Source organism: Rhinolophus sinicus, chromosome 5 (genome assembly GCF_057876585.1).
Source record: "Rhinolophus sinicus isolate RSI-liver-muscle chromosome 5, RSI-T2T, whole genome shotgun sequence".
Taxonomy (NCBI): Eukaryota; Metazoa; Chordata; class Mammalia; order Chiroptera; family Rhinolophidae; genus Rhinolophus; species Rhinolophus sinicus.
Window position 1 is genome coordinate 108525265 of NC_142505.1, and position 24007 is coordinate 108549271.

The 24007-nt window shown below is 42.3% G+C and overlaps 2 long non-coding RNA genes across 7 annotated transcripts in view; one reads left to right on the forward strand and one right to left on the reverse strand.

The window, feature by feature from the left end:
- Window positions 1–459: 459 nt before the first annotated feature.
- Window positions 460–24007, reverse strand: part of LOC141567320 (uncharacterized) — a 33119-nt gene continuing 9571 nt past the window's right edge. For 3 of the 5 annotated variants that reach the window (XR_012489919.2, XR_012489920.2, XR_012489915.2), the window contains exons 5-9: window positions 6840–6882; window positions 4608–4732; window positions 4152–4332; window positions 3447–3582; window positions 460–2074 (exon numbers count right to left, since the gene is read on the reverse strand). This is a non-coding gene — a long non-coding RNA (uncharacterized LOC141567320). The remainder of the gene's footprint in view (window positions 2075–3446; window positions 3583–4151; window positions 4333–4607; window positions 4733–6839; window positions 6883–24007) is intronic. The other 2 variants (XR_012489916.2, XR_012489917.2) reach the window with 2 other exon arrangements.
- LOC141567321 (uncharacterized) lies at window positions 10311–22920 on the forward strand. Of its 2 annotated transcripts, none has more exons than XR_012489921.2 (4): window positions 10311–10834; window positions 11329–11434; window positions 13796–13890; window positions 22764–22920. It is a non-coding gene; the product is annotated as an uncharacterized LOC141567321 (long non-coding RNA). The 2 variants fall into 2 exon arrangements; XR_012489922.2 differs by having other exon boundaries at window positions 22752–22905.

A 24007-nucleotide genomic window follows, 5' to 3' on the forward strand; every position in this document is an offset into this window, starting at 1 on the left:
CTCCAGTCCACCCTTTCCCTATATGTACAGATCTTTGAAATTTCTGAATTTTGGTTATTTTGCTGCCTACTCTCTGCCTTGTCTGGCCTCAGGCCTTGTTTCCGGTCAAAATTAAACCCACTTGGCATCTACAGCATCAACGCACCTTTATTTCTGGCTTTCAACTTTATTTCCCTCTAACTTGCTGAAACCTGGAAACTTCACTTATTTTCATGCAAACTGTATTATGCATCGAAAAGAATGTTATTATCCACCATTTCTAGCTGTTTAAAGTGAAATGTTTTTCACTTTAGATAGTCCATCATATTGCCAGAAAAGGGCTCACACATTTAATACAAACATAACTTATCAACTAGATGATTGAGCAATATCAGGAGATGTCATGACATTGTTCGCTTCCAGGTCCAGGGAGCTCTGGAATACTTGCCAGAAAACAAAACAAAAAATGATATGTGTACAGGGTATGGACTTCTGGTTTAATAATAAATTCATATTGTTCCAGTTATAATGTATATTACAAAGACAAAAGGGTGTAATTTAGTGTGGAAAGGTTTGATAGGTGTCATTCTATATATTATGGTGTATATGTTTACAAGTTCACAATTATGTTCAACTGGTAATGCAGTTCAAAAATAAATAAAATTCTTTTTATGTAACATCCTCAGGAATATAACCCCTATATAGATCTGGGATTGTTTTGATGCTTATTAGATCTGTTGCTTAATGGTTTAATTTGTTCATATACTTCAAAGCTCAACATTCACAGTTAATATAGGTACAGACACACTTTATAAATAAGTATATCACCTAGAGCATCATTACCCTTCTAGCATTAGTTTTAAGAGAACAAACTTTTTCATTCTCGCAATTGGGAGACAATCACCTCAGGATGAATCCACACACAGTGACAATGGACTTCTCACTGAAGGGTTTTTCACATCCAGAATATCCATAGGTTTGCGTTCCTAGATGTGTTGTGACTTCTTGATTAAAAACCTTACTTCTTCCGTACAGTTTCTCTCTAGTGTGGATTCAATGTCTAATGAGGTTTGCCTTCTGGGAGAAGGTTTTCTCACAGTCAGGGCATTCATAAGGCTTCTTTCCCACGTGAGTTCTCTTGTGTATAATAAGGCATGAGTTCTGGGAGAAGGCTTGCCCACACTCCCTGCACTCATAGGTCTTCTTTTCTGTGTGAGTCCTCTGGTGGAGGATGAGGTGTGACTTCTGGAAAAAGGCTTTTCCACATTCACTGCATCCAAAGGGCTTCTCACTTATGTGGATTCTATAATGGATGATGAGGCAGGACTTCTGGGAGAAAGATTTTCCACATTCTTTGCAGCCATAGGGTTTCTATCCTATATGAGATCTGTGGTGTTCGATGAGACATGACTTGAGGGAGAAGGTTTTGTCACATTCTGAACACTTATGAGGCTTCTCTCCAGCAAGAATTGTCTCAGGTATGAAGAGGCTTGTCTTCGGGGAGAACGTTCATTACAACTGCTGTTTCCAGCAGGTTTCTCTTTTGTGTGATTTCTCATACATTTGTCGAGACAACCCTCCCTGAAGCCATTGTCCTGTTCATTGCAGCCATAGGATTTCTCAGCTCTGTGGACTCTCGGATGTTCTGATTGGTGGGAAAAGCCTTTCCCACATTTGGCACATTCGTGGTCTTTCTCATCACTGTCGGTTCCCCAATCAACGTTAAGGGCTTGGCTACGGCTAAAAGTTTTTCTACACTGGTTGCATTCATGGGATGCATGCCAGAATGTGGAGTTTCAAGCTTAGAATAGAGAAACAATTTCCCCTGTCCATCACACTCAAATCTCCTTGTTGCGAGGTATGCATTAGGACTAACGTGAACATTACCTTGCAAACTTGTTCCTCATGCATCACAGTTATGGAACTGCTGTCTTGAGGAACAAAGTTTGTGTTCTGATAGGTTTGTTTTAATTGTATTACATTTATGGTGCCCTTTTCTGGTCAGTTTTTTTCTTGTCTGGGAATGAAACTTGCCTCAAAAGTTTGTCTTGGTGTTCCTGTTGTCTGTCTACTTGGGTATCAACTTGGAAAACATCTATTAGGAAGAAAAACAACACAAATGTGTTCATCTTTCCAGGACCACATCATAGAACTAAACTGTTTCAGAACTGTTTGGAAGGAGGATTAACTTCGTGGTTTCAAACTTAGTTGCTCAGATTAAATAATCATAATCCTCTGACAAATACCTTCTCGTCCCTTGGCTTTTGAAAAGAAAAAATGAGATACTAGAACTTGGGATAAAGCATTGATAATGAATAGAAGTAGCTTTGCTATTAACAAGTTTGACACAGTACATTGGAAAGAAGGTGAAAACACACACGAGTGAAAGCGAATAAGAGAGGAAAAGCTGGGAGGGTAGTGGATTCAAGGCAATGATGTGCTGGTGAACCAGGTTGCCAGGAGGGGAAAGCCCTGGGCTGCAGCATTTACCAATTTCCACAGTGAAAACACTCCTCCACCATGGTGAATTTCAAGCTAACAAGATGACATCACTGAATGCAGAGCTGGAAAGATTCAGGCACAATTGGCTATCACAGGCCAGGACTAGCTCTAGCAACCCTAGATAAGGGGGAGACATAATAAGGAGGTCCTGTCAGGAGATAAGGATATTTAGAAACTATAAGCAAGCACTAAAGAAAGACTAGGGTTCCTGGAGGAATCGGGAGAGAAGGGTTTAGGAAACGGAGCAAAGGACTCAGGTTAAAAGAAGTAAAACCAAATGTAAAACCGCTCACTTTATTCCTGGGTACAAATCAGGCTTCCACTAGTGTGCACTTCCTGTGTCCTTCCCACTGTAAGTCCCTTCATTCTGTACACCAAACGAATTTTCTCCCAGCAGCAAGTCCTTTATTGTTAAAGGAACGATCTTAGCGCTAGAGGTCCATTCTGCAGTGATTTATCCCCACATGGACCTACAAGCTCTGTATGGCGTCCAGTCTGAGGACACAAGGATAATTGTCCTAGACCGGAATGCAAGCTGTTCTTGCCCCCAGGAGGATGCCCCGTTGTATTCTGATGGCTTGGATGACCATTTTCTTCAGTTGTCGTTCCTCGTTACCAAATCTGGCTGACAACCAAATCCTTATGTGTCCCCTTCCTTCCTGTGTGTCTGATGGACTTGGCTGCAGACCAGCCCCGCCCCACTAACTCCATATTGACGGTCCTCCAGCGTGCTGGTGTCCACCTTACTGTGGAATCTCCTTTGAGAATCCTAAGTGTCAGATTTGCCATCCTGTATTTAATCCTCATTTGCTTTTTCCTTCATTTACATTTTATACCACAGACGGCACCTGCTATTTCACCTCTGGCACCCAGACCCCAGGCAACCATGGGATTCCTTTGTGTAGAAATGTTTATGTTCCCTGAGCCCCACTGCTGATTTCCTAAGAGAGAAAATCAATACTTACTGATCATCCCCATCGGGATTTTCTGGGTTGGAGCCCAGCCGAGCCGTCCTTTGTGAAGCTCTCCGGGTGATTCTGTTGTCTTACCCCTGGTTAATAACTACTGCCCGGAACAAATGCTCGATAAAGGATCCTTGTCCTGGAAGGAAGAGGGAGTTAGTTGGTGTTCACCGTGTGAGTCCCGCAGAAGTAAGGACCAATAAAACAAAAGGCTCTTCTCCCCATGGGGTTATACTTGGATGGGGGGAAAGCTTCAGTTATAACCTATTAGAAAAAAATGGGGCCATATCACATGGTTTGAAAGAAGAGGAATTTAAAATCAGATAAAAGGTAGCAAATAAATTTCAGAGGCATTTCACAGTGAAAGAAAAGACAACTAAACTTAAACTGAGTGGCACAAAATAACAGTTATTTTAAAGTAAGGCAAATCTGTGAAGCCCTGAATGAATGAGAAAGCCTATTTCATAATCATGGGGGAAAGTGTAAGACTGAAGATTCTAGAGAAAGACTCAGCAAGCAAGGTCTTAGATGGCAGGGTAGAATAAAAGGGCAAATAAACATAGAATATGTCTTTCTCTAAAATCCAGGGACAAGAGAGCAGTCATGTAGTGCTGCGTGCAGCTGGCAGGAGTCATGTGGGCATCACAAGGTCTCAGGCAAATTGTCCACAGCTGCTTGCAAAGATCCAAAGCTTTTAAGAACAGTTACCTGAAACAGGAAAATATCCAAGGTTCTGCTTTGTGACCTCCTGGAACTTTATGTCCACTGTCCCCTTGCAAGCTGGTTTCCTCATCTGGAAAGCTCCATCCAAAAATTTCTTCTTCCTCCACCCATGGTTCCCGCCCCTGTTCCAACCTGGAGATCACAGCTGTTTTGGTAACTTGACACCCTGTTCGTAAGAAATAGTTACAGGATTTATACTGAGCCTCCTGAGCCTCCTAAGGAAGCAAAAGGTTCAGGACACACATGAACATTTACATCTTAGCCAAGAATAGGTATTTCGCTTGGGAGGTTAATTCACAAACAAATAATCCAGGTGAGATGAAAGCAAGACTCTGACAACTGAAACCCAAGGCTAAACACTATTATTACTTACGAGGTTTTATATACTGATTAAAGAAAGGCGCTCAGACATAATTAGTGAACACGAGAGGCCTTCCTCACCCACTGAGACCATGGCTGTAGTGCTTCAGCGTCACATCCCAGTACAGGGTCCTCTGCACAGGGTCCGGCTGCTGCCATTCCTTCTGGGTGAAGCCCACAGCCATGTCTCTGAATGACAGTGACCCCTGGAACAGCACATTCCTGGTTAACCTGGAGTGCTCACCACAGAGTACTATGGCGAAGGTGTAGAGGAGATGGGTCTTACCACCTTCAGAGTCAGGTTTCCCATGATAAGTTATAAAGGAACTTAGCGTGCCCCTAACTTTGTATGTTTTGAGGGAGAGAAAAAAATCATTAGAAAAGATCTCACTTATGGATCTCCATTCACTCACTCACTCACTCACTGAACAAGCATGTATTGAAGACCTGGTATGTTACTGGCATTCTGCATGGTGCCTGGGGTCAAAAAGCTGACTGCAACATTGGTCCTGTTCTAAAAGTTTGTTCATCTGTAAAGTGGGAGAAAGGGTTAGTAACATCACAGGTTCATTCATGAAATAATATATGAAAAACACAGAGACTGGCACATAAGTGCTCAACAGACGGAAGTTTTATAACTTTTATTGTCATTATCTTTATTGCAGACAGCCCTAACAGAGAGAGGTTCCCAATGAGACTTGGTTTACCTCCAAAACAATAGCTTCTCAAAAAGACACCACATGAAACCTCCAGCTTTACACAGGGCTGACAGCCTCGTGTCTCAATCAGCTCTCTCTTCTAAGAAGGCTGTGGAGTCACCACCTTGTTTTCAAGCTCTCATACTGGTCCTGTCCCCACATGTTTCTGTTATCAAAATCCAGACAGTTCCAGCTTTATTAAGCACAGACACTCCCATCAAGACAGGTTCCCAAGCTAGAAACTAAGACCCTGTGACTGTCTTTCTTCCTGGAATGGACAGCTATGTTTGTCCACGAGGCCTCGTCTTCCCTGGGACTAACATTCTCCCCCCACCCCAAGCACATGGTACTCCTGCGAGCTCCCCATCGCAGACCCAGCCCCTCAGCTCTAACCTGGACTCAGCTGGACAAACCTGAATCTTTCTGAGATCTTGCAAATGGGCTCTATGAAGGAGACTTGGTCCTGTTCTGTGGCACACTTTGTAAATGTGAGGTGTGGGAGCTGATGGCCATCCTATTTCTGGTCACACGGATGAAGTCAGCGTGACAGAAGGAAGTCACAGAGACAGGGGCAAGGGACAAGAAAGACTCCTGACAATATCTGGGTTCCTGGATGTAAGCGCCTCCGAGACCCAGCTACATACCTGCTCTCCCCACGGTGCGTGGTGCTGCCTGGATTCTGTCTTTGTCCTAAACTAGTTAGAACTGGGTTTCTGGTTCTTATAATGCCAAGGATTCATGTTCATGTATCTCTAGAGACCAGGATAGAGAGGGGCCCTTTAGGAATATAGGGATTTGAGAATGCACACAGGCTGATGGCAAACAAGGATGTCACTGATGTCTGAAGAAAGATGATGCTCACTGAGGGAGAAAGAACTCCAAGGAGGCCAAGGGCACCTGGGTGAGGTCTCAGTCCTGAGGACAGAGAGGGCACCACCTCCTCAGAACTGGAGGAGAGAAGGCTAGTAGAGCTCGGGCCATGCTCCCTCCCTGCCCTGCTGAGGATTGCAACGCTGAGCTGTTCGCTCTCTGTCTGTGTCAAAAATTATTGTGAAAGTAATTTAAAGAATGTGCTACTCACTCGTTTCTCCAGCCTGTGCAGTGTTTTATCTAGGTCATTCTGAACCGTAACAAGGCTGCGTGTGTAGGCCTGAGTATTGGATTCCCTAAACAGCTGCAATCACAGATTTCTGCACTGGCTGGCACAATATCCACTGTTTATACTGGAAAAGACTTGCTGTGAAGTTTATTTCAATGTTATCATTGAGGAACCCGCCGCTATATCCCACATACAAAGACCCATCACATAAATTTCTGAATGCCCCAAAAAGCTTTATTTCCCCAGAGAAGGTGATATGCTTGTCCCAGACAGACAACACAAGCCATATGTATTGGATGGAATCTGTCTTTTTAAAGTGCCGGAATGTCAGACATAAATTTAGGGGGCAGCCAGGAATTCCAGCAGCCTGTTCAACGCATCCACTCTGCCCTTCCCATGGCCTTGATCTTCCATTCACTTCGTATTTTCACTGTGCATTTTGTTTTATTGGATGCATTCTTACAAGCAACCTGAAGTCCATGGTAAAACAAAGCGCAGTGTAAATGCCTTACTCACTTGGCACATGGTCCTTCCCTGCTGATCGGGGAGAAGCAGACACCTGTGGAGGCAGAGATTGGGGTGAGGGAGGAGAGGACATGAGAGGTCAAGCTTGCCTCCAGCCTGAGAAAGAATCCGCTGCACTACCCCAGGCTCGCGGGGGAGTAAAGCTTCCTCCCAAGGAGTCACCTTGGAATGTGTTGGGGACCCAGCTGCAGACTTGAACTGGGCTTTCCCCTCCTTAATGAGTATGTATCTCTGTGTCTCAGTGATTAATGTACAGTCTACTGCCTTCCACCCACCACTGCCCAGAAATTTAATGAATAGAAATTTCTTCTGAAGAAACAGTCATGAGTTCGGGCAAAGATTTATTGGCCAAGATATGTATTACAAATTTGGTAAAACTCTGAAAAAACACAAATAACTAAATATCCAACTATAAAGGACTTGTGAAATGAATGTACTACATCCAAAGAGAAATAAGCATTATGTAGCAAAAAAAAAAAAATGAAATCATGGAAAACTTTATTAATGGCATACTGATAATTGAAAAAGGTGGTTGAACACTATTTGCTCCAACACGTGCACGCACACACACTCCTACAGATTAGTCTGTGACATGATGGAAAACAAAACGCTAGTAGTAGTTAGCTTTGGGTAGTTGGCTAATAACCATTTAAACATTGTTTTCTTTGTACTTTAATTTTCTAAGCTTTTCTATGACAAACAAGCATTTCATATTTGATCACTACTTAAAAGTTAGTTTTGGGCCGGCCCGGTGGCTCAGGCGGTTAGAGCTCCATGCTCCTAACTCCAAAGGCTGCCGGTTTGATTCCCACATGGGCCAGTGGGCTCTCAACTACAAGGTTGCCAGTTCAACTCCTCGAGTCCCGCAAGGGATGGTGGGCTCCGCCCCCTGCAACTAAGATTGAACATGGCACCTTGAGCTGAGCTGCCGCTGAGCTCCTGGATGGCTCAGTTGGTTGGAGCGCGTAATCTCAACCACAAGGTTGTTGGTTCGACTCCGCAAGGGATGGTGGGCTGCGCCCCCTGCAACTAGAAAACGGCAACTGGACCTGGAGCTGAGCTGCGCCCTCCACAACTAAGACTGAAAGGACAACAACTTGAAGCTGAACAGCACCCTCCACAACTAAGATTGAAAGGATAACAACTTGACTTGGAAAAAAGGCCTGGAAGTACACACTGTTCCCCAATAAAGTCCTGTTCCCCTTCAAAAAAAAAAAAAAGATTTTTTAAAAATATCCGTAGCTTACTCATCTTCTAACCCAAAGCTTCTATCACCAGTCTGGCCCCTGGCATTGAGGAAATTCACAGGAACATAATATAAAAATGCAATTCTGGGCAGAGTCCATCAAATGGAGCGTAGCTAAGGCAAATGGAGGTTTATTAACCAGAGGCACTCAGCTCTATCTGTGCTAAGTTTTTGTTTCTCCTCTCATAGCTGCTGTTTATCAATAGTAACTTTTATTAAGAATTGTGCTGGCTGCACTGTGCTAATCTCACCCAGGAAGTGGTCCTAGTCTGGCTCTGCCACTTACCAATATGGGACAAGATCTGATGCCTTCTCCTGAGCCCTCCTCCTCCTTTCCTCATTTTCCCAGGGAACAGGAGCACGAAGGTTCAGGAACAAATTTACTGTGGCTGGAAGCATCAGTGGACCCCACACCTATCTCTCCTGAATAGACATGAGGTCGGTCTTAGGTATGTTCCTACTTAGGATAGAGACACACTGAATTCAAGAGGTCTGCAGAGACACTAAAACTCTAGAAATACAGAAACTCGATAAAGAATTCTGGGGGTGTTTTGTAAAAATTAGAGACTACCTAAGTGCTTAAAAGTAAAAGATTGGTTAATAAATTATGATACAATCAAAACATGCCAAGCTACCAATCAACTTCAACTATCATAGAAGAAAGATCTGACATAGAAAGCTCTTCCAGCAATACCAGTAACTAAAAAAAGCAGATGCAGAAGCATGATTCACAGATGTGTAACAGGAGGATGGATGGGATTTCCCCAGGTGCCCTGGGGTTTAGCTAAACCCCAAACACCCCAAATTCTAAGGAGGAGGTGCTAGACACACCCTAACAGATTCCTTCCTTTGGGAGAGGGAAATAATTGAAGGACAGGCATTTACTGAAGGCGTGTAGTATGGGGTTCTCCTCCCCTCCCAAGCCAGGATTGGGGGGCTCCGAGAGCACTGTTCATGGAGAGTGGAGGGAGCCTGTATAAAGAGGGGAACTAACCTCGCACCCCCAGGCCGGATGTGTGTCCACCTGCAGAAACTCTTAGGTGCACGGCAGCTCACCAGAGGGGAGCACGATAGCTTCTGTGGCAGTGTAGGGCACGGGGGAGCCCGGAAACAGGAGCCAGCTTCCCCCGTTGAAGAATTAGAGGCTGGCTAAGCCCAGCACGGTGGCCAGGCCAGGAGTGGGGCAGGCGTGAGAGTCACCTACGCTGCCTGCATTTGTTGGAACCAGGATGCAAGAGTTCCAGCGGGCCGTGTGGATGGTGGGGAAGCTAAGTGTGCTTGAGCTTTATTGCAAGGACACTGACTAAGCAGGCTGCCTGCTGGGTGAGGAATGCCACCCTGAGGAGTGGGAACACTGAGCCAGGAGCTGGGGCGTGGCACAGGTGGTGCACCCCACCAAGAGCCATCTTGTGGCCTCCTGTGTAATGGAGGGCAGCCAGCGTTAGGCAGTGAGAGCTACAAACAGCATCAAGCAAGGAAAAATGTGTGCTGCTTTTCCTCTGCAGTCATGCGCTGTGTAAGGACGTTTTGGTCAATGACCGACCGTGTACATGTCAGTGTTTCTGTAGGATTACAATGGGGCCTAAAAATTCCTCTCAGTGACGGTCCTAACATCATAGGGCAACACATTACTGACATGTTTGTGGTGACGCTGGTGTAAACAAACCTGCTGCACTGCCAGTCGTACAAAAGTAGCACATACAATCATGTACAGGACGTACTTGACAATGATAAGAAAGGACCAGGTTACGGGTTTATGTATTTATTATGCTATACCTTTTATAGTTATTTTGGAGTATGCGCTTTCTACTTATTGAAAAAGTTTGCTGTAAAGCAGTATGCCCTGTTACACCAGGGGAAGCCTCATGCATGTCATGTTTATTCAGTCTCTTTCTTGATCGCTTCATTTTCTCTTGATTTAATCTCATGTTTTGGACCAGAACAGGCTGTACAGGCATGGAGCCTGGGCGCAGTAGGCTGTACCATCTGGGTGTGTGGAAGTGCACGCTATGATGTTTGCACAACTACGAAGTCACCCAATGACGCATTTCTCAAAACGTGTCCCCATCGTTAAGCTGGGGACTGAGCTGCAAAGGACAGCGAAGCCGTGAGACCCCATCTGCCCGTGCCCCCCACTCCAAACCAGACAGGAACCCCGATCCTCTGCAGAAAACGTCAGACGGAGCCGCCCACCAGACCCCGGCGTGGAGCACCCCTCCCAGCAGCCGCCGGCTCTGCAGCGAGGAAACCGCCACACGCGCCCTCTCTACAGCCTGACGCCGAGGGAACTGTCAATCCGAGGTGCTGTGGAGGCCTCAAAACTGACCAGGTCTCAAGAGCTGGCTGTCCAAGACCAGCCTGGGGTCTGGAAGTGCCCAGATCACACTCGGAGACCTTCCAACACTGCATACGTACCCATGGACTTGGGCAGAACCACAACTCCCGGGAGCCTCCGCGGTGAGGCGCTTCCGGTCAGCTGGGGGGCGCTTCCGGCTATGATGGAAGCTGGTGTGGCAGCCGGCGTGGCGCGGTGGACTATCCAGGAGACTAGTCCTGTGGCTGCCCTGGTGGACCCGCGGCAGCTAGTTAGTGAATGCACTATTTTCCACTTGGTTGCCGGGCCAGCAGTCGCCCTGGCAGCTTCCCGCCGGATCTGATCTGTCCCCGGATCTGATCCGCGTCACCTTGAGGGGCGGCTCATGGCTGCCCCAGCCTTGGAAGTCCAACCTGGGGACTGGCGGTAGGTCTCGTCTCAGAAAGTCTACTGCCTGACAGGACTTTTTTTTTTTTTTAAAGGCCTATCCTTCGGTCCTCATGATAATCCCCGAAATAGGCATCATTATCCTCATTTCTCAGGTGAAGAACGAGAGGCAGCCTTTCTCAGTAGGTTTACTCTGGAGGAAGCCTTAAAGTCGTTCTCAAATCGCAGGGAACCCTGCCTAAACATTATGTCTGCAGCTCGTGACAGAGTAAGACAATCACGAAGTCATACCTATGAAATACTGAATACGCAAAAGGACAATGGCCACAGTATATACAGAAACAGGACTCTGACATACCATTGCTGCAACCTGCCGGGGGAAACCAACCCCTTACCTACAATAAACAGCCCAGGGGACCACATTGCTATGCTAGCAACAATCCAGGAAGCTCAACAATAACTTCTGTAACAGTCGGCCCCAAAAGACCAGCATTTGACCAATAAGTGACAGCTTCCCTGATTTTTGTCCCCAGCTTCCCGCTGCCGACAGCCTCCAATGGGAGTCAACCAGAAGCTTTGCCTCTTTTCCACTGCAGAGCTTTCCCATTCCTCTGCTAGCCTTTGAGTCTCTGCCAAAACGTAAGTGACAGTGACTCCTTTCCTGTATCAAGCGCTGAATGTATAGCTGTTGCCTGTTCTCATTTGGTTGGTCTTTGTTAATCTTCAGAGATATAATTAATTGCCAATATATTTCTGTAGACTCTGTTTATTTTGGCTAGCTATTCTTTTGTTTGGTTTCCCCCTCATCATTTGCCATTAAGCCTGTATTACTAAAAATTCACAAAGAAAGTGAAGGTAAAAGAAATTTAAACTTTAAAATGATGCTTTTTATGTGCTTATGGCATTTATACTGCTAAAGTTATTAAAACTTAAACTTTGGGATATCATATGTTATATAGTTGTGTTAACAAATTGGACTTCCTATTTTACAATGTTCCTGGAATTGCCTGTAGAGTTTGAACAACCAAGTATATTACTGGTCTAAAATAGATATTCTTTATGACATGTATGGTGAGAGATAGAGAAAGGTTAGGGACAATGAATGTCATCGTGTGATTTTAAAAATCCTATTAAAATGATCATTTTAGCTCCTTATTAATATGCTCAAATAGTAAGTTGCATATCAGTGAATCTATTTTGCATTAGATTGGAAACAGCCCATAAGAACTTTTAAAATGCACTGTTAGATTCAGTTCTTACTTTTTCTTTGGCAAAAAAGTAATATTCTTTTGTAGCATGGGATTGCTTTTTCTTTTGTTTCTACTTCCTTATCAGATTTGGACATCAGGAATTTGAGTCCTTTGCAGATTCAGCTACATAGCTTTCTACCTTTTGGGTTGTTCTAGAGAATTATAAACAGTGGAAATTATCTCTTTAAAATCCTATCAAAAGATTCATTTGTGAACTTTCTGAGCGTAGAATCTTCTATTGGATAATTCTTTTGTTTTTTGTTTTTGTTTTATTTCTTCCTGTTTGACCAATTTTGGTAATATATTTTTTCTTTTTAAATTTTTCTTTGATTCAGTATTTTCAAGGTTTTTTTTTTTTTTTTTACTAAATTATGCCTACGACTTTAAATTATTTAATATTTCTGGATCTATTTTTAGAGAGCTTTCTAAGAATTGGAATCTCTTTTGTACTGGTTAGTACAACCAGAGATTTATCACTTGCTCATTTTTTTCCAAAAACAGTGCTTTAGATTTGTTTGTTAATTCAATTTTTCCTTTTCTTCTCTGAGGAGAAAGAAAATTAAACTCACAGTTATCATCTCCTAACATCAAGATTACATGGAAACTTCTTTAAAATAAATAGGAAGGGGAATGTTCCACTTCTGATTACAAAAGGAGAACAAAAAATGCAGGACGTGGATAAAACTGCGATAATAGAGACGCCAAAACAACAGTGCCTTAAAAACCATAGATGATTATTTTTCATAAACCCACCTGGGCAGCCCCAAGGGAGTTAGAAAACTATGCTCTTTCTAAGTTACTGCTCTACCATCCCTTGGGTGTTTTCCTCATCTGTATAGTTCAAGATGGCCAACACCACATCTGCATCTCAACCAGCAGTAAAAGGAAATGCATTGAATGCCCTTTTTTTTAAGGGCACAGTCCGGAAGAGGCATGAGTCACTTCTGCTCACATCCCATTGGACAGGTCTTAGTCATACAACTACTATTATTTACAGAGAAGACTATAAATGAACTTTTTATTCTGGGAGAGCAATGTTCACAGCTAAAAATTGGGGATTCTATTACTTTTAGAAGTGGAGAACAGATACCGAGAGATAACTAGCAGTCTCTGTCATAGGAGATAAGAGAGGATATAAGATGTCACAGAGAATGCCAGCCAAGCACGTGAAGTAGATTGTGATATCGACCATGAACCTCCCCACCACCCCACTTCATCAAGTTCGGCTCTAGATAGGACTGAATTTTATTTATTTCCTCCATTTCACCAGAGGACAAAATTTAATCTTCTCGGGATGGGAGTGGAAATGATAAGCAGTAACAGCTCTGCTCAGATATGCTGGACAGAGCTGGAGACACGAGAATCTAACTGCTCTGATTATAGATTTTCATGTTTTTCAATTTATTTGAAGACTATAATACACGTGTGGTGTAACAAATCAAACAATACAAATATATAGAGAAAGCTAAGTCCTCTTCCCCCATAATATAAAGTAACAAATGTAAAACCCCCAGTATCTATCCTATCATATAATTCTCCTGCCTCTATGTAATTACATAAAAGTCATACAAGGATAACTCACATTTAATATGATTATTAATATTATTGGGTATAAATCTCTCATCTTGCTGTTTGTTTTCTATTTGTACCATTTGTTCTTTGTTCTCCGTTTCATCTTTTCCTGACTTCTTTTGGATTAATTGAATGTATTTTATGATTTTTTTTCTGTCCTTTTCTGGTGCTACAACAGAATACCATAGACTGGTTGGCTTATAAACAGGAGAAATTTCTCTCAGTCTGGAGGCTGGGGAGTCCAAGATCAAGACACCAGCAGACTCATGTCTGGTAAGAGCCTGCTTCCTGGTTCTTAGATGCAGGTCTTTCCACTGTGTCCTAACGTGGTAGACGTGGGGAGGGAGCTCTCTGGGGTCTCTTTTATAAGATACTAATCCCATTCATGAGGGCTCTTCCTTCTCACCACCTCCCAAAGGCCCCACCTCCTAATTCCATCCCATTGGGGGTTAGGTTTCAACGTACGAATTTTTGGGGGGACACAAACATTCAGTCTATAACAATTCTATTTTATCTCCTTTCTTGTACTATTAGCTATATCTCTGTTTTTATTTTTTTTTATTTTAAGGTTGCTTTAGATTCATAGTGTCCATTTTAACTTGTAATCTATCTTCAAGTGATACTACACAGCATCATATATAGCCCTCTCTGGCACTCTGTCCTGAGAACTCTAACTACTTTGGTCTCCCTGGACTCTCAGGTCCAGCTCCTCAACTCAGGGAGTCCATTGGACTTCACCTGGGTTACCCTCTTTGTGCCTAAGCCTGAAAATTCTCCAAAGGCTGCAAGCTGGGACAATCATGGGATTCCTTCATTTATTTCCCAGTGCTCACAAATCACTGTTCATTTTCTGATGTTCAATGTCTTGCAAATAATTGTTTCATATATTTTGTCTGGTGTTTTTTTTTTTGGTTTATTTTGGTAGGAAGGGTAAATCTGGTTCCTGTTATTCTATCTTCAATAGAAACAAAAGTTCATCTTCATTTTTGAAAGATATTTTCACTGGGAATAGAATTACAGGTCTGCAGGGTTTTTATTTTATTTTATTTTATTTCATCACTTAAAAAAATGTCATTCCATTTTCTTCTGACTTGCAGAATTTCTTCTTTTTCTATTGCATAGAAGTTGCCTTTATTTTTTTTTTACTGTTTAATATTTCATGCTTCCATAGTGAGAATTTTAGAAAAAGAACAGCAAATTAAACCCAAAGAAATTAGAAGGAAAATGATACAAAGATTGGAGTATAAATTGATACAACAGAAAATAGAGAGGGTCAAAAATCCAAAACACATAACTGTGCAAGGCAAAATTGTATCACTTAGAAGACAGAGAATACTTTTATGATTTTAGAATGGAGAAGAGGATTTCCTAAGAAAAAAAGCACAAAAATTATTAACAATAAAGGAACAGATTGGTAAAATTGTAACAAGAGGATGACACCATAAAGAGAATGGATGAACTAGCAAGAGTAGGAAAAGATACATAAAAGATACAATTTACAAAGACTCATCTGTAGAATTAAGATTTCCTACAAATCAATAAGAAAAAAGTAGATGATGCAATAGAAAAAAAAATGATCAAAAAACTTAACAAGCATTTTCCAGAAAAGAAAATCCAAATGGACAATTAAGGATACAAAAACGTGCTCAACTTTAGTAATGATCAAGGAAATGCAAATTACAAGCCACCCAGTTGGCACTGGCAACATCAAGGAGGAGCAAGGCTGTAAAAACCACTGCAACATTCACTTCTGGTGGGAATGGAAATTAATACAACTACGTGGAGCAACATTTTTTTATTCTCTAGTAAAGCTGAACATGCAAATACCCTATGCCCCAGCAATTCCACCTTTAGGTATATAGTCTGTTGAGCAGGGTTTCTCAACTCAGCACCATTGACATTTTGGGCCAGATAATTGTAGGGGTGCTGTGCTGTGCATTGTGGGATGTTGAGCAGCATCCAGATGCTAGTAGAACCCTCCACAGTTGTGACTACCAAAAATTTCTCCAGACTTTGCCAAATAATCCCCGGGGCAGATGGGAGAGGCAAAATTGCCCCAAGTTGAGAACCACTGGTTTCATCCAATTGAGTAGTTTATGAGAATTGGACAAGGAGTTACAGCCTCATCAGTTACTGCCTCATCAGCCTCATCAGACATTTAGGTAACAAGCAATATGAATCCAGAGTATGTGGCTTGCAAAGTAGAATGTGCTTTCCTTCTCATATAGCCAAAGCCTGGGCCATGTTCAGTGGGAACTGATGGGTTCCTGCAGCACCTCCATTTGGAGAGCTGGACCTGGAATCCCTAAAGCAACTATCAAACAGGCATGTCACTCATTCTTGTGAGAAATGCTGCCCTGGAGAGCAGCTTCAGATTGCAAGTTCCCTCAAATCTCTTTCCAAAGGTGGAAACTCACCCAGATGGTAAGGTAGCCCTATACTTCCTGGAGACAGTAACAATTTAACAAGCAGCCAGTGACAGCACAGTAAAAATATCGTGATGCCAGCACTATAAAAAGTCCCAGAGTTCAGTAATATGAACCCCTGGTATCATCAAGCTTCAACTGAGGAATCAATGTCCCCAAACGAAATCACTTTCTAGAAAAATTTAAATAACTAAATATCTTACCCCTCACTTTTAAAAATTCTGCATAGCCCCACCTATGTGGCTCTCGGGTACCTAAGAGGAATCTGCCTTCCATCTTCTACAGCCTGTACTGTCTTCTGTTAACAGTAGTGTTTCCTTTGGCATCTCCAGATGTGGATTCATTCTCCCCAAGGTTACTGTGTTCTCACTTATCCAAAATCCCAACTAGTCAGCTGTATACCAAAAAATACACAGCAGATGTAAGGAGCTTAGAAGTTGCCACTCTATCCACACAACGAATTAAAAGTTGAATGTACTGAAAAATCAACAACTCTTCTTAGAACCATCAGAGAAGTGAGGTCACAGGGCAAGCCGCTGCCCCCCAAATTGGAGACAAACAGGCAGATTCAGAGAATCACAACTTACCAGAGCAGAAACATCCATGTGGACTAATTTGGGGTAAGAAACCATGGACTGTAATTGATGAATTTCTGGAAGCCCAGTGTGGACAAGTGTGAGAGTCAAAATGTGCAGGGAGGCCCCCACACTTTTGTGAGTTTTACCTCCTGGAGCTCAACCAGGAGACAAAAATCCCTCATGCTTCCTGCAGAGGGACGGGAAAGTAACCATTGTGAAATACACCAAAGCATTCTGTTTTTCTTAACAAGGTCTGCCCTCAGGAGAAACTGGTTAACCAGAGCCTAATCTGCTGGGCTTTTATGGGAGCCTAACTGACATGGGGAAGGGAAACATCCAACTCCAGCTGGCTCCAGCCTTCCACAGGGAGGAAGGGAAATACCCAGCTCCAGCCTACTCTAACTATACTGTCCCACTGGGGGCAGGGCTGAGAAGCACTTGTGAGGCTCACAGTCCAGGGGCACAGGCTCATTAAAAGCCTGAGACCTAATCATTGGGCTACAAATGCTTCCCCTTACCCCACATCTTCCCAGTACGTTACTACAGGTTCATTTACAGCAGTGTTTTTCTACCCAGTACAAACAGGTCCTCGAATGACATTGTTTCATTCAAGGTCGTTTAGGTGTAATGTTGATGAGATGCTGCAGGAACTTAACTCTCATTTATATAAATTAGCCTAAAACTGGTTTCATCATAGTCATTTTGCTTAAAGTCGAAGAACCTATGGACTACAATTAGTGAGGATTTACTGTATCCACCTTTCAACAAAAAATTACAAGGCGTACTAAAAGGCAAAAAACAAACATTGATGAGACTGAACAAGCATCAAAATGAGAATCAGATATGGCAGGAATATTGGAATTAGTAGGCCAGGAATTGTTAAAACTATGATTGATATGCTGAGGGCTTTAATGGGAAAAGCAGACAACATGCAAGAACAGATGAACAGTGTAAGGAGAGAGATGGAAAATTCTAAGAAAGAATCAAAAAGAAATACTAGAGATCAAAAACACTGTGTATGGAAAATAGAATTGGTCAGGCTTCCTCCTTGGCCATCTGGTGGCCCTGACCAGGCGACCCGCTGGTCACATGAGATGGAATGTTGCGCAGGTGCTGTCCGTTCTGAAGATGTTGCTGTTTGTATATACTCTTATGTAAGCACCTTGGCTGTGAGCCACTTTTGTCTCAGCATAGTATAAAAAGCGCCCGGCCATGGTATGAGGGGGGCTGCCGGTTGTACTCTGACGAGGCCGGCTGCGTCCAGTAGTGAAGCTGGTATATGTACTCTGCCTTCAGCTCCACGCAGCTTCCAGCTCCCAGAATCGCGGACACCTTACCCCGGGCCCACAACCCACTCCGACACACTGTAACAGAGAATGCCTTTTATGAGCTTAATAGACTGAACACAACTGAGGAAAGAACCTCTGAACTTGAGACTATCTTAATAGAAACCTCCAAAACTGAAAGGCAAAGAGAAAAAAAAAAAGACTGAAAAACAGAACTAATCAAGTGATTAGTGTCAGAATATATGACTGCTGCCTACATTGCAATAAGCGAAAGATAAACAACCCATATCAAAATGTGCAAATGATATGAACAGATACTTGGCCTGCAGGCTGTGGTGTACTGACTGACCGCTGAGTTAGAAGGCTATTGCAGTAATCCTGGTAGCATCAGTTATGGTGAGAATAGTGCAAGTTCTGAGACAGAATTGGGAATTTAAATATAATGTTTATAGAATATCATGAGAAAGATTACACAGCAAAAGGAAACCTGCGGACCAACTTTGCTTATGAAATATTAAAAATCTGAAATAAAATATTAACAAGTAGAATCCTATTTTTAAAGTAAAACATTGTAATCAAGTGGAGTTGCCATCGGCATTGTAAGTATGGTTCAATGCTGGGAAAGTCATTAATATATCACATTAATGGGACTAAGGAGAAAAATTGTATGACCATTTTCACAGAAGCACAAGAAACATAATACAAGTAAACACCCACTCGTGACTTTTAAAACTGCTGTATAAAATAAGAATTAATGGATACTTCTTTAACATGATAATATATATGTGTATGTGTGTGTATGTGTGTGTATGTGTGTGTGTATATATATATATATATATATATATATATATATATATATATATATATATATATATATTTCATCCCAAAAGTCAGGATCCTACTTAATGAGAAAATACTAGAAGCTTTCCCATTAAAGTAAGGCCACTTTTTCTATCACTCTTCAACACTGTGTTGGAGTTATTCCACTGCAATGAAACAGAAGAAAGCAAATTAGAGCAAAGAAAGAAAGAGATAAAACTATATCATTTCAGATTATATGATTATATTTCTAGAATACACAAAAGAATCAATGGGAAAACTACAAAAACAAGAATTTTGTAAAAGAAGTTTATAAAATCAACATGCAAAAATCTATATAAACAAAAGCCATTTAAAAGATACAATGGAAGAATAAAGATGTAATGAAAGAAGATGACCCTATTTATGATAAAGAATAAAATACTTAAGCATGATCTTAAAATGTCTAAAATGCATATAAAAACTGTAAAAAACAACTTTTGAAAGACAAAAAAGGGAAACCTGAATAAATGAAAAGACATGTCCCATTCTTAAGAAGACTTAATTTCATTAAGATGTCCATCCTCCCTAGGTTAAATTTAACATGATCTCAAGAAACATATCATGAATTCTCTTCCTCTGAAATTAAAAAGTTGATTACAGTTTGGAAAAGAACAAGTAACAATAGCTAGATAATGCTTGAAAGATGCCAGATTCCAATATATTTGAGCAGCCTCTGTCATTAAAATGAGACACTGGCCTATTCATAGACAGAAGGGAGAAAATCCAGAAACAGAACCAATTGCAGATGCAAAACCAGTAAGTACATAGTAAAGACCGCATCTCAAGCCAGTGAGAGGGAGAAAAGACTTTTTAATATGTGACGCTGGGATAACTGGTCAGCCTAGGGAAACAGATAAAATTAGATTCATTCCTCATACCATATACCCAACAATTTCAAACGAATCACAGATTTAAATGTAAAATGAAAAATGAAGCCATACAAGTATTAGAAGAGAACGTGGGGAAATTCCTCTATAACTGGCAATGGTGAAAACTTTCCCATGACTTGAAATTCAGACACGATAGTGACAAAGATTATTAAATTTGACTGAATAAAAGTGGAAAACATTTAGATAGCATAAAATACCATGACCAGAGTAAAAAGGCAAACGACTCACTGGAGAAAATATTTGTGATGTATGTCACAGACAAAGAGTTACTATTCGTAATATAGAAAATGCTCCTAAAATTAGAGTAGAAAAAGACAAAAATCCTATATAAACATGGGCATTAGATTTGAACAGACAGTTCACAGAAAAAGAAAAGCGAATTCTCTTAAATATATGAAAAGTTGCTCAATCTTATTCATTATAGGAGACATACAAGGGGAAACCATTTCTCACTTCTATCAGACTGGCAAAAATCTAAATATTTGACAACACAGTCACAAAAAATTCATTAATTGCCTTTGGAAGATAGTAGGAGACTAATTATTTTGAAAACAGGTATAAATAGGGGGGATAAATAAAACATTTATTGTGTCTTTCTTATCTAAATATACCCTTGGGTAACCAAATAACTGAAAAGGGGCAATTAATAAATTAAGAATTAATAGCATTATAATAGTTATCATTTTGCAATCCCTACTGAGTCCTTGAGCAGTGATCACCAATGATTGCTGACATCTTTTAAAAAAATAAGAAAACCAAACATTCTGTTCATCTATGGGGTTATACACAACATCACCTATGAGAGATCTTGAACAACACAACACAAAACAAAACAACACCCTGGGTCTGAGCAAGTCTCTGGATCTACCTACCAAATTATAGGAAACCAGAGGCAGCAGAAGGATATGTCCAATAATGCCACAAGGCAACAATCCGCAAAGCCAGGTAGTGGGACATTCCAGGGTCTTCAACACCTACATTAGCTTCTCCACTGCCCTCCTCTCTCCCTCTGAGTTTTTATTCCTGTTATTCTCATTTCACAGATGTGTAAACTGAGGCTCAGAGAGCACAGGCACAGAACGCTTAAGATCTAGGAGACAGCTGGAATTTGACCCGATCAGCTTTTCTGAAATGCCCCCACGTGATTTGTTTCTTGACTGCCCCCAAAATGGAAGCCACCGAGGCCCTTGTCAGGTCATCGGCTGCCTCCAGTCTCCTCCCCTGCAGAGCTCCCACTCTGCTTTGGACAGTACACCTCCCGTGTGCTTTATCCCCTTGTGGGAACCCTGAGCTTCACTAGCCCTGTTTGCACCTGGGGAAACGGCAGCCCTGAGAGTTTAGCCGATGTCAGTGGGTTAGTGACCAGATGGAACCAGAACCCTGCTTCCCTAACTCATACTCTCACACTATGCCCTCCTGACTCAGGAGGGAGGGAGGAGGGCAACAAAGAATGACAAGACTGCCTGGGGACTGAGGGAGAAGGACGGTGACGTGATCATCCTCAGAGGCCAGGGCAGGGGTGGACAATGTGCTCGCCAGACCTGAGCCCAGACATCACGCCCTGCCTTCAAAAGCAGGCAACACACACTGCAGCCACTGCTAACCTACCTCTACACCCCAGAAAGGAACGTTTAGACACACTCGAGGGCTGTTCTGTGGTTCTCCAAGGCTGCTTCTCCCTGTCCAGTCTGAAGTATTCATTTTACTGAGAGAAAATTGACGTTTTATGTGAATGCACAAAACGTGGGTGCAATTTGGTGAGTTTTGACAAATACGTACACCCACATAAGTAAAACCCAATCAGGAGATACAATTGTCCATCATCTCAGAAACTTCCCTCATGCCCCTTTTACTCACGCCCCATTCCCCGTCCCCCCTTGCACCAGAAGTCGGAAAGGTTCTGACACCTGGAATACTCAATGCTTCCGGGTCTCTCCGCTTGCTAGTGGCTGCTGGCAAGCATTCTAGCCATATGGCCAGGCCCATGTGAAATGAAAGTCACTTACTCCTACCCCGGAACTAGCTTTCTGAAGACACGTCATCCATGTTGCTGGCTGTCACCACGAATCAGGCCACCAGGTCAGCCAGCAAGTGGAATATTTCACTTCTTCCAAAACCTTCCATGGTGCTGATTTTCCCTGTTCTCTCTTGGCACCTGAAGCCCCAAGCTCATTTTATCCCATGGCTAATATGTGTGATAAAGCAGGCCCTGAGAGAGGGTGAAGATGCCTATAATTACCTTAGCAACGGAACATGCTGGGCATTGCAGTCATTTACTCTCATCACCATAGCAACAGAGAATCACAGAATCATGGTCATTTGGAGCCCAGTGGCAATAGTACTCACTTAGTCCAATCCCTTAGATTAAAACAAACAAAAAACCAAAGCACACGGCATCAGTTGCTGCTCAGAAAGCCTTCATTTCCCTGTACATGTATGTTCTTTGTTTGGAATGGATGTTGCTTCCAATAGGATTGGCCTGAGTGTCCATTTGGGTGGCTGATTCTTAGGCTGATTTCAAATGTGAAGCCTTGTCTTGCACTGTTAGGGACAAAAGAAGATTATTTGACTGATGCAAGCAGAGCAAGTCTGCCAGAAAAGAATGTTCCTGGGAGATGGGGAGTGGAGATGTTTACACCAGGGCTCATAGTAAGGATTCACGTAACCTAAAGCTCTGACTGCCACCTGGTCATTTGGCGCTCCTTGTGCCAATAGACCAACAGGCAGAGAAAGGAGTTACTCCGTTGGTGGGGATAATAGACCCTGATGGTCACAGGAGCCACATTGGCTGACATATGTTGGGAGCAGAAAAGAGTATGTCTGGGACTCCAGGGATTCACTGAATGACGTCTTAGGGTGTCTGTGCCTAGTGATAACCAGGAAAGGGCAAGGAGAAAGGACATGGTAACCAGGGGCTCAGACTTCTGAGGTGAATGTCACCCTACCCAGCAATCAATGTAGATCAACAGAAGTGCTGGCTGAAGATAAGGGATTGGGTGGAAGAAGAAGGAGGCCACATATCAAGTGCAGAACAAATCAAAGGACCAGTTGCAGTAGCAGCATTGTAGCTTCTCCCAGTAATCCTGTTTTAAGTCTATTTTTTAGAAATCATGACCAGCCACCACTTTGAAGAACCAGTGGCAGGATGGAGTGAACAGGGCACAAGCAGATGAAGGGAAATCAAGTGTGACCTGGAAGATAAGCTGTCTGTGCCTCACTTTGTCATACCTTGGCCTTCACTTATACTCCAAAGGCTGCTTACTGTACACACCTGCAACTCTCGGCCTCAGGGCTCTTTTTGCTGGCTGCTGGAGCATGCTTGGACCATGCACGGGGCAAGCCAGAGGTACGAGAGGGAAGAGGCCCCTGGAATCAGCCGCCAAGCAAAGACAGATGGTGAGTCAGTGATTAAAAACCCCAGCACCCTCATCCCTGGGGCGGGCTCACTTTGAGACGTGTTCTGCGTGTCTCCCAAGTCTCTGAAGGGATAAAGCTCCAGGGGAAACTGGCTTCATAACACGCTGGATTCGCTTCCTTTCCTGCCTCACTTCCCACTGCCCAGTGACGGTCACTTAAGATCACATCCCTGAAATACCATTTGCACTTCAGTCCTTGTCTCAGGGGAAAAACACAAACCAAGATCCCATGTCCTGTAAATGTTCAAGTTTATTGTCATATGTTATTGATTATATTCTTCTATATAAGGAAAAAAGTATATACGACTTATGTTGGGCCTGTAGTTTATTTGAACTTTAACTCTTATTTTCTTGATCAGAAGTGTATCCATCTTCCTAATTGCTTTCAAGAAATCAAAGATTCAAAGAATCTTTTTTATTCCCCCTAATATTTGATTGGTTCCTGAGTTGGCCTTATCTTTATTTTTTTTTTTTCTTTTTGTTGCTTTGGGTTTGCCTCTTGAGTTCAATATTCAGACTTTTTTCCCCCCTAATATATGTGTTTAAACTAAACAGTTGTCATGATGTACTTCTGTTGTGTTCCACAAATGTTGACATGAAGTGGTTTTTATTACCATTCTGTTCTAAATATTGCTTGATTTCACTTGAGTTATTTAGTAATATGCTACTGTATTTTCAAATATGGAATTTTTTGGCCTGCTTTTATTATTTCAAATTTTATTGCATTAAGTTTGAATTGAGTATTTTAATTATTCTAGTTCCCTTCTATTAACATTAGTTATATATAATTGTATTTTTCTTTAGTTGCTACCCATGAAATTACAACATATGTCATTGAATTATTAGAACATACTATACATTTGTAGTTTTATCTGTTCCCAGGACAATGTCAGGACGTTGGAACACTTGAACTCCACTTCTGCCTGCCTCCAC